General features: G+C 35.4%; 1 pseudogene; it reads right to left on the bottom strand.

The window, feature by feature from the left end:
• Positions 1 to 266: 266 nt before the first annotated feature.
• LOC105724755 (myosin regulatory light polypeptide 9-like) lies at positions 267 to 759 on the bottom strand (annotated as a pseudogene).
• Positions 760 to 11,904: the final 11,145 nt, after the last annotated feature.

Below are 11,904 nucleotides of genomic sequence, written 5' to 3'. Positions count from 1 at the left end.
GTAAAATGAGAAATACAGATATAGTCTCCTGAGCTTTCATATATGTTGATTTTTATTGGTAATCTTTTTTCAATACAATGTACAACTTCATTCCCATTTATAGTCTGATTATACGAGTGCTAAGTGGGGAAAAGATCTGGAATAAATATATTTTAAACGGCAAAGCTATAAAAATAAGTACATGCAACAGGATCTATGATGATGGGGCAAAGTATCCAGGAAATAGCATAAGATACAATAATTTGGAAGTTTAAGCTCATGTTCTTTCAATCATCTTTGTCTTTCGCTCCATGTTTAAGGCTGCATGTGAACTCAATGTAATTAAAATGTCCTTTTTTGTTAATAGGGCCTTCTCTGTAGAGCTCATTCACTTCCTGTTGTTGTCAGCAGTTCTCTCAGGTAGTCTTCCTGAATGGTTCCTGTTGCTTCTTTATAAAAGCAGACTAAAGCATTGCTGATGACATCTTCAGGATCTGTGCCATTAACTTCTCACCAAACAGTAGGGCACTGGAGAAATTTATAAGCTCAGAACCCCATTCATTACAGCATCTTTGTATACATCACTTGGATTCTGATGAAGAAAGAAGCAAACATATCATGCACATCTTTCTTGTTGAAAGAATGCCTATTCTGATCAATAATGTCAATGGCCTCTTTGAACTCTTGAATCTGTGAATAGCCAAATGTGGCAAACACATTGAATATTATACTTGGAGAGTGCTTCTCGGTGGCCTTGGTCTTCGTCCTTTTGCTCAACATGGTGGCTGTTAAATTTCACTGCCAGACACTAGAATCAGAGCTGCCTTACAAGATGACTATTGTCTTGATGAGCGCTGGGCAGCAGCTTGACTGGTTGCACACTGGCATTTCCTGCCTCCAGAGACAGACCAGAAGGCTTGGTAACAGCAGTTTTTATTTGTTCACTTATCAGTTGATGAACATTTGAATGTTTTCTCTTTTTAGCTATTAAGAATAATGCTGTTAAGAACATTGGTATGCAAGTTCTTGTGTGAATGTAAGTTTTCATTTATCTCGGTCATATACCTATAAATGGAATTGCCGAGTCATATCGTAACTGTTTAACATTTTGAGGAACTGCCAAAACTGTATTCCAAAGTGGTTGCACCATTTTACATTATATCAGCATGAGTATAAGGGTTCCAACTTCTCCACATTCATGAAAATGCTTGTTACTGTATTTTTTTATTATAGTCATCCTAATGGGTTTGAAGTAGATTCTCGCTGTGGTTATGATTTGTATTTTACTAACTGCTAATGATGGTGAGCATCTTCTCATGTGCTTATTGGCAATTTACATATCTTCTTTGACAAAATATAATTGATATCTTTTGTCCAATTTTTGTTGAGTTTATTTGTCTTTTTATTGTTGAGTTGCAAGCATTCTGTATATATTCTTGATACAAATCCTTCATCAGATATATTATTTGCAAATACTCTCATTCCATGGTTTGGCTGTCCTTTCACTTTCTTGACGATGGCCTTTAAAGCACAAGAGTTTTTAATTTTCATGAAGTCCAATTTATTTATGCTTTTTTTTTTTTTTGTACTTGTGCTTTTGGTATTGCATCTAGGAAGGCTAGGCATAACCCAAGGTCAAAGTCTCTTCCTATTTCCTTCAAAAAGTTTTATATTTTTAGCTCTTACATTTAGGTCTATGATCCATTTGGAGTTAATTTTTATGGTGCAAGGAAGAAATTCAACTTAATTCTTGTGCATGAGGACATCTGGTTTTCCTGGTACAATATGTTGAAAAGACTATTCTTTCTTCATTGAATTGTCTTGGCATTCTTGTCAAAAATCAATTGACCTCAGATGTATGGGAATTTCTTTTCTCAACTTTCAATTCTGTTTTATTGATCTAGATGTCAATTTATGTGTTAATACTACACTGCCTTAATTGCTGTATTTTTGTACTAAGTTTTGAAACTGGGAAATGTGAATCTTCCTACTTTGTTCTTTTTTTTAAAGGATGTTTTATGTAATTGGGGTCCCTTACAATGAGCCTGGATTAGTATTGGCTTGTCCATTACTACAAAAAAGGCTGCTAGGATTTTGATAAGGATTGCACTAAATGTGTAGATCTGTTCGAGGGTTATTGTCATCTCTACAATATTAATAATTCCAATCCATAAACATGAAATACTTTTCCATGTTTTAGTTCTTTTTAATATTCTTAAAACAATGCTTTTAGCTTTCAGAATATGTTTTGCACTTTTGTAAATTTATTCCAAAGTATTTTATGCTTTTTGTTTCCTTAACAAAACAAAGGATGTATATGCTTTAACATCCAATTTTTTTTTTACATGCTATCCTTAATTCTCTTGATCTTAGATTGTTTTATCTATTAAGAAATGTTGAGCTCTAGTTAAATAGTTGGAGGCATATTCTTTACTCTTCTTGTATTTGCTAGGCTTTTCATATTTGTTGATATACATATTGGAATCCTTGTACTTTTGAAGTTTCCCTGATGCCAATGAAGTCACTGCATTTTCATCAAAATGAGGCTGTTCTTAGTTCCAACTAGCTGAGGATATCAGGGTTCCATTAGATGTTAGTTTCTTGAAAGACAAACCCTTGAGTATTAGAAGCCTCATATTTAATTAACCATCAACAATTTTGGAGGAATTGGTTAAATTAAAAGTAGAACACAGCAAAGGGTGACATTTCATTCTTGGTTCTTTTAGGACATTCAGAAAATTATTATTTTTATTCTACATTTTCTATTGATTATTTCTGCATTATGTGCTATTTATATTCTATATAACCCTTTTTTACAGCTTTTTTTTTTTCAGAATTAGTATTAAAGCTAGAGAATTTTCAGTGTCTATTCTAACTGCTATTGCTGCAAGTTCAGAGTTTAAAGTGCCATCACTGATTGTCTCCCTGGATCTGGTCATGCATATTTCTATCTCTGTCTTTGTCAATTTTGTGCTGCTATAGCAAAAATACCTGAGACTGGGTAACTTGTAAAGAACAGAAACTTATTTCCTTACAGTTCTGGAGGCTGGGAAATCTATGATCCAGGCACTGGCAGGCTTGATTGTCTGGTGAATGCTCTTCACGGGGCAGAAGGCAAAGGGCAAGCTACCTAATGCTGCATGAATCCCCTTATATAAGGACTTTAATCCCATTCATGAGAAAGGAGCTCTCAGGGACTGATCACCTCCTAAAGGCCCTACCTCTTATCACATTGGCAACACCAGAGTTTTGAAGGGGATGCTCATTCAAACCTTAGCATATACATAGCACAAAAAGAAAAGAAAAACCCTATAGAATCTCTGTGTGGGCAAGCAGCAAGTTTGCTTATTCACCATTGTGTGTATCTTTGTGTCTAAAGATAATGCCTGACAGGACTGGTGCTCAACATTGCCCAAGGTCTTTCTGTTTTGTGTTCTCTCTGACTTGAACTGAAATAATAGGTACAGATGAAAGTAAAGAGTTTCAGCTTGGGTCCATCTTTAAAACCCCTTCCTTCTGAAAATTGTTGATTTTATTCTATCTTACCGTTTTATACTATTAAAAATCTCACATGTCCACAGCACCACAGGGGTTTTTCCATTTAATCACTTCTTTCTTTCAGTGTGAGGGCCAGTATTTCTATCCACATTATTTTAGTCTAAGTTTTGGTGTAACAATATAGATGATATTGATTTATTTTTTAAAAATAAAAAATGCATAAAATCCTATGACTCTATCATAATTTCCATTTTTGAGTATTTTATTTCAGTTTCCCACATTTCTATATTCCGCAAGTGGCAATCATTCTGAATATATTACTTCGTAGGCTCTTCCATTTAACATAACATTGCAGCATTTATTCTTGTTTGTGCTTGGCATTTATAATTTTCTGTCTTAAGAATCTTCAGTATTATATGAAAATCAACATGGTTTTGAGCATCATAAGAAGTATAAATTATGTTTTCCTAATAAACAAAATGTTCAGAGTACATATTTGGAAAATATCACAAATCTGGTACACAAGTTGACTATTTCTCCAACTCATGTTCCTGACATAAAGTTCTTAGCTTACTATGTTATTATTACATAGTGTCTTCTTTAAGGCTTTGAGACACCGGTCTGCCAAATGCCATTGTATTAGTTTAGCCCCTTCATTTGTGACAGTTGTGCTACTTTATTTGCCCAAAATGAGAATAGGGAAGCTTCTCTGTTGTAGTCATTCCAGTAATGCTCATGATGTCCTTTTAGGTGTATTTGTTTTGCTTTCTACTTATTTACCTTTAGTTTCAAGGCAAGTTGGGTTGATTAACCATCACTGAATATGGACCATTTTTTCTTTGATGGCCCCTAAATTGGGAAACTCTCCCTAATCCAACCAATTTTGAAAAAGGCATCAATACCGATTTAGCTTGAAACATGATTTGACCGTCCACAGAGTACTTTCTGAGTATTCATTTCTCAGCAAGATTTTTTAGAGGCTTCTTGTCCATCCATTTCACCCCAGTTTTCAGGTCATACAGCTCCCTTCTTTGTAATTATAGAACTCCAGTGATGCTCTTTTCTAGCACTACAACTTTCTTCTGCATAATGACAACATGCTCTTTCCTTCCTCGGTAGGATGGCAACTTAAAGTTACATCTAGTTACTGCAAGCAGAGGTAGTTTTCTGATCCTCCTTAAAAAACTGTTGACCAATCTTATAGTTTACAGTATCTCCTGATTCTGTCATAATTCCATCTTAACATTCCATCTTTTAGGATAAGGTGGCAAACTGTCACTGGAGCAAAAATTAAGCTAAGCAAAACAATTGCAATTAAAATTACTTTATAGAAAAGGAGACTATTAAAAATGACACAAGAAGATCAGAGTGTACCTCAAATTTAGATGTTCTAATAGTGTGTGAGAAAAGGAAATGTAGTATATAACCCTCATTTCTGTAAGGATAACCATAATAGTTGCTGGCACAAAGCAGATATTCAATAAATATGCTGAACAAATTAATGAATGAACAGCTGGTATGTATGGCTTTCCTCCTTGTTCATTGATTCATTGATTTCTTTAGCCATCACTTCTAGTAGGTCGGGGTCTTTTCCTACTGGATGATCCCAATCTTCTTTCCTGAGAGAGAGGAGCCCTAGATAGTCTTCCATTTATTTTTCTATTGCTGTAGTTTTACATGGAGTCCCCTGGATTCTAACAGCACTATTCCAGCTCCATGGTACCTCAAAACTCTACTGTTCCTTAAGAATTAAAGCCAATTTCCATTATAGTAAAACCATTTTGTTGTCACAATCTGGATACCTTATTAGCATTCTTTCCCAGCACTAAAACCTCAAAAGAAGCAAGATATAGAGCAATGGGTTTGAGGGACAAAATATTTTAAGGTGAGTCATTAAATACACTTCTAATTAGCTATACCTCCACATTCCCTAATAGATGCTTATCTGGCCTATGCCTTTCATCCTACGTAGCTCCCATTTGGAGTTTCTACCATGATATTTCCTGTGGCTAGGAGACTTCATTCCTGCTCCTTGATATAAAACACAATCAGGTATACAAATGAGCTAAGGCTATAAAATGACTTAATTAGCAGCATTTAGATCCATCCTTATATCCCTACCCCTTGCTGTAAATTGCAAGGAAAGGAGTGGAGTGGGACAGCAAATCCTCTTCTTCAATAACAACTAATTGAAAATATATGCCCTGATCCTTCAGTGGCTCATTCATTCTTTCTATATAAAGGGGGAATAGAAGATGATGGTGACTTGTTTTTATTGTTTATTATTATTATATGCTTACCTTTACATAAATTCTGTTGTCAACAGTTTTGATTTATTCATTTTTGTCTGGTCACCATGGGTCCTAATTTATTTTCTCAGGGATTGGAATCTCCATTCCTCCTCCTATTGCCCCTCTCTCCAGTCTATGGTAATTAATCAATAACTACAGGCTTCTGTCAAGGCTCTCAGGGTAATCATGTTCCAAGCAGGTAATATCATCTGCCAATAAGCAGATGGAATGAAGTAACTGAACTTCAGACTTAGGCCACTAGAAGACTGTGTGCCTGGACTGCTTTATTTTGGCTCCTTTTGTAACTGCCTTAAATAAGCTGATCTGGGTTTTGAAATAGCATCAAAGTTAGAAATGAAGGATCTTATATAGAAAACAGCCATATGAACTTTGTAAACGTATGTCTTGTAGGCATTGTATTGAGGCCTCAGTTTGTTATATTACATAGTTTCTTCTATGTGAGGATTCAAAATAAATTTCCTTCATGTCTGAAGCCAAGAAAGACTGGACTTCCTCTCAGTAATATTGTGAATCTAGTAATTAATTATAATTTCATTTTTGCCCTGGGAAATGAGATGTAAGTATACCTAATTTCATGAAAGTGTACTAGATATTATAATTTTTTGCATAATCCTGTCTTTGCCTTATTTTTTTGCCTTTGTCTTTTCACACCAATTTTCTTGTTTATTTTAAAGTTTTGTATTATATAATTGCTTACTTTTCTGTAAGCTGCCTCAGATTTCTCTTCTTTTTTTGAATAAGGTAGATATGCATCTATAAGTAAATGGTTATGTAATTAAACAAAAATTTTAATATTCAATATTTGGTTCAATTAGTTTAAAATACTTTTATTTAAATAACATTGAATTTAAAACAAACTGTAATACACCTAATATTATCTGAGCTTTTAGAAAACATTAAAACTACATTGTTTTAAAATGTATATCCTGTTAATTCAAAACTTTTAAAATCATTTAATTTTTTCTGAATTTTTTTCTAAGCTGTGATATTTTGTAATTACTCTAACTTTTTATCATTGAATTATCATTGAATATTCTAAGTACTTGGAGCAATCTGGAAGTACACAGATGAGATTTTGTTTCCTGTTTATGTTTTTATTTTTATATTTTGGACTTTGTATATCTATATTTTCTGTGCCTTGAGATTGAAACCTCTTCAAGGTTAGGGTCTGCATCCTTCACCATTCCTCAATAATAAAGTGCCTTCACTATTTACTAGTGAATGAAATTGCCTCTCTTAGGCCTTGGTTCCCTCACTGGTAAAATGTAGATAGTACAGTATCCTCTTCATAGGGTAGTTATGGTTGATTTAAAAGGTTAGTCACATCAAGCATTTATAACTGATGCTTTGAGTGTGTTAGTAATGGTAACAGAAACAACTTTAAATAATAAGCCCCCAAATCTCAGTTGTTTTATGATACAGAAATTTATTTCTTACTCCATAGGGTAGGCTTTGCTTCATACAGTAATTCAGGGACCAGAATTATGAAAGATTTGCCATTTTTAACATGTAACTTTGAAGTTTCCACTGGTTTGTGTGCATATATTATATGTATATACACACACAAATATAACGTGATGGTAGTGGTGTATGTTTGTATGTGTAAGGGTTAATGGAGAATATAATGATATATTTTAATGGTCCAGGCCTGGAAGTGACATACATGATTTCTGCCCATATTCTCTTGGAGAGGTCACATTGTCTTACTTATGTTTGAGTGTGACTGGGAAATGTAGCATCTATATGGGCAGCTTCTTCCCAACAATAACTCTTTCTTACAACAGCATAACATGATTCTACAGTGGACAACTTGATGTCAATGCCTCACAGATACATAAGAAATGAATAAATGTTGAGTGTTGTTTGTATTTTTTATATAGCACTTAATAAACTGTATCAAATTTACAGTTTACTTGGTTGGATTTCCAATGAGGCTGGGAATTCTTTGAAGTCATATAGAGCCTATTATTCACAGAGTCTTTGATGATTGGCAGAATTGCTAAACAATCTAAGTTCTTAACAAATTCTTGGTGAATGGATGCCTATGGATGGCATATATTTAAAGAATAAGTGACTATCTGATCTGATGTGGGATATACTATTATAATCACCATTAGTATTAACTGAAAATTGCAAATAGGTCTTTTACAGTTGGGATTTTAAAGTTCCAAAAAGTGAACCATTCTCCTTGCTTAGCCCCACGAGTATCAACAATCTAAAGAAAAATAAAGATGTGGATCTGTAGAATAATAGGTGCTGCCATAGCAGTTATGACAATGTAGTTGGCCCCTCCAAAACATTATAACAAGTTGCTACTGTCTTTCCATTTCTCCAGACCCTTTTGTAGACACTCAATACAGCTCTACATGTGTTGCAATTTATCAATTATTTTGTCATCTAAAATCAATATTCAGAGTTACGAGAATCTGCTTAGAATGACAAAGCTTTCCACCAGTGCTCCTCCAGTGGGTGTTAATGACTGCTTTTCCAATGAGATTACATTCAAGCTAATAAGGATCAAATATTGAACACAGTGCCATATTTCTTCACCATTTGTTCCTTGGTACTTTTATTAAGATCATAGAAGAGAACAGGACTCCAGTAAAAGGCAACAGAATTTGTGATCTATTCTCTGCGTTCCCTGAGTCTTGCAGCTGCATTTCTCGTGACATGCAATGCCTTCTCTTTTGTAAGGAGGTCAAGGCTGCAGATGGAAAAGTAGCAAGGACTGTTTTGTCATTCTTCCTCTGGAGCCTTCATATCTCCTCCTTCTTGTTCTTCTGAGGCTGAGACAAAAGGAGGGTCCTAAATAGTAGGAGAAAAATGTTTTTATTTAATTGTTTGTAGTCTTCTTGTGGTTGGATGCATACTGTCTTATGTCAGGCATACGTTTTTGGCTTTTCTGTGGAATGTATTGGTGAATCCTCAAAAATGCTCTTGTGTAGACACCTGTCATGCATAGCTCCCTGGTATAGATGCATTCTCCAACTAAACTCCTGACACCCTCAATTAGCTTCTGTCTGTTGCAGAATCCTCTATAGCTTCTCACTATGTCATCTTTGGCATAAGCCTATTAAGACAACTCAAACATGGCTACTTGGCCCTTAGGACACTCATACATTCTTATGGTGCCAAATCATGGACAAGTAGCTCACCCAAGTTAAAATCTCCTTCTCCTTAAAGTGTAGACTATGGATAATCCAGCCAGCTTTCCCCCTTAAGACTTTCACAGTAACCAGTCTGTGTGTTCATTTGTGCCCTGAAACTCCTGGGAACACATATCAGACTCTTTCAATATCTTTCTCCCTAGTTTTATTCTGTTCCTGTAGCAGCATGTGGCAGGCCTATAAATTTTTGTTGCTCAAAGAACATTAAACCAGTGTTAACATGACTTCTTTTCTGGTGTCAAGCCAATCTTTAAGTTCTCTTTCTCTTAGCATGATAGAGGGGAGGCACTACCCCCCTCCAACTCTCTTTCTGAGCGGGTGGGAGGAGAAAGAAAAAAAAAGTTCACTTGTTTGAAAATTCTCCTACCAACTCTATTCAATAGCCATTTGAATTTCTAGTCTTACATAGACCAGAAGCAGAAGGTGATGATGGTGGGGGGTTAGGGAGGATTTCAGTCATTGAATTGCCACTTCTATCTTCTAGTGTAGCATGGATTTATCTTGCAATTCTTTTAAAAATGTTTATTTACAGTAAGTATCTACTCAAATTTTTTTTTTACAATTGCCACAGATCAAAGTATTGCATGGTCTTTAATTAGTTTTGCCAATACCAAATTTATCTTTGTAATTTTCTTGACTATCTTTATTGTATTCTTATTTTGTTTTTGTGTTTTATGCTTTGCTGTGTGTTTGGATCCTTTCTCTTGTTTTAATGAGTCATATCTTGTAAGTCTGTGTTTGGATTTAACTTTATTTCCATAACTCATCAGATACGTATCATGAAAACCTGTTGTCTTGCCATTAATAACATGTCTCTGATTCTGAGAAAAACAGCAACTTGTATGATTACGTGTATTTTAACTAGGTTTTCCTGTATTTATAAAGTAGATATGTTGCCTTCTGAGTTAGAATGGCATCTATTACTACTTGTCTCCCCTAAATCAGTTAGTTTATCATTAATTTCCTACTCCAGAATAACTACTGCATCATTCATGATAGTGCCCAGATAGGTAGCCATAGAGAGAGAAAAATAATCTAGGGATATGTTTTATTGCTTCTACCTGTAGGTCTTCAGCCAAAATTCTGAAAAGATAAGAGCAAATATTTCATTCAATAGTGTGTTACTCAACCAATGAACATAATGGTCTGTTTTCTTTTCTGTAAAGTATAACAGAAAATCTTAAGTGACTTACCTAGGACTTGATGCATATTATCATGAACATAACAGTTGACAACCACAAAGCTGAGTAAGACATAGATGCTGGGAAGTGGGCTGAGTACGTGGATGATTATTTTTTGTACTAGCCCAACAGCACACACATTCCAGTTTTCTCCTCAACAAAACTGCAAATGACCACACATCTTTAACCCTCAAAGTGACTTCTAAATATTCAAAATCTGCCCCCCCGCCAAAGTTAAATATACAGATGCCCATGGTCAGCTGTACTTAAGTAACAGGGACATTTCAAGGACTAGATACAATAATGATTTTTTCTGACCTTGATATCATAAATATATTCTCTGGCTAAAATCTTTCTGAGGACTGCTATTGTGCCTTACTTTTATCTCTATCCTTTCCCACCATCCCAGTGGGGCTGAGCGCGAGATCTCTAAAGTGTTGTCAAATTTAGTTCTGGAGCCTGCTGGGAATCCTGAATCATTTTTACTTTCTAGGGAAAGTAGCCAGTGGTTTGATTCCTTCGTCAGTGTCTTCTCTTTATAGAAAAATCCCTCAAAAAGAGTTGCCTATGTTAGCTATTTCTAATTCCTCTACTTACAGTCTCTTGAACTCACACTAATTGGTAGTTTGGTTTCTCTTGCATTGAAAGGGTCTTGCCACAGTCCTTGCTGATCTCCATGATACCAAATCCAGAAGTTCATGATGATTCCTCATCACATTAGGTCTATCAATATCAAAAGAGCTGATCCATCTCTTCTTGAAGCTCTTTCTTCTCTTTGCTCCCTCTCTTAGTTTTTCTTTCATTTCATTTATCATTCTAATTTTTTTCTGCTCATTCTTTCTCATCTCTCAAAACTCAGACTTTAGATCTCTTCTTTGGTTCTACTCTTACTCCCTAGGTTATCTTCCCCAATTTCAGCATTTTAAAAGCCATCTTAACTCTGACAGCTTCTAAATTTGTATCTACAACTCACGACTTTTCTTCCCAAATCCTTCTCATAGACCCAGCTGCCTACTCAACACATCCCCCTTAGATGTAAAGTTGTTATCTCAGGCTGAATATGGCCAAAACATAACTCTTAATTCCTAAGCTCCCAAATCTGCTCCTCCCACAGTTGTCCTGTCTCAGTGATTGGAAGTTTCATCCTACCAGTTGCCTGGGCCAGGAAACAGAGTCATCTTGAGTTTCCTTTCTCTCTTAGACTCCACATTCAATCTGTTAATCTTTTCAGTAGTGTCTTCAAAATATAACCTGGTTTCAATTACTTCTCATGACCTTCTCCACTACCAACTGTACCTAAAATAATATTGTCATTCACTTGTGTTATGATGATAACCTCCTAATTTCCCCTGCCCCTCCCTCCCAATTTGGCAAGAGTAGGCATTCAATTAACATGGAGTAATTGAATTCATATTCCATTTGAATGGACACTTTTATTAAAGGAATGAATGTGTGGTTGTCTATTATTGCCAGTTGGAGTTTGTTTCAGCCATCCTCATTCTCAGGATTTGAGATGGCTTTGTGTCTCCTTCACCAACTAATACACATGTGCTGTGTATACACATGCACACACACACATACACACATACTTACACACACAATCCTCACTTCCATCTCCTCTTAATAGACATTAAAGACTACCAAAGTTACTCCAGTAAGGCAGTGAAAGTCCCTTAAGGTACAGGAAGGTAGGCTCCACCTCAGACTAAGGGGCTGAGTTAGCCAAGACATTCCAAGGTTATAGAAGTGGGAGCATTTTTTTCTTTC

The sequence above is a fragment of the Aotus nancymaae genome, unplaced genomic scaffold, assembly GCF_030222135.1.
Source record: "Aotus nancymaae isolate 86718 unplaced genomic scaffold, 86718_ANA_hifiasm-v0.15.2.pri h1tg000072l, whole genome shotgun sequence".
Taxonomy (NCBI): Eukaryota; Metazoa; Chordata; class Mammalia; order Primates; family Aotidae; genus Aotus; species Aotus nancymaae.
Note: the sequence above shows the minus strand (reverse complement) of the source record. Positions and strands in the feature narration are given on the sequence as shown.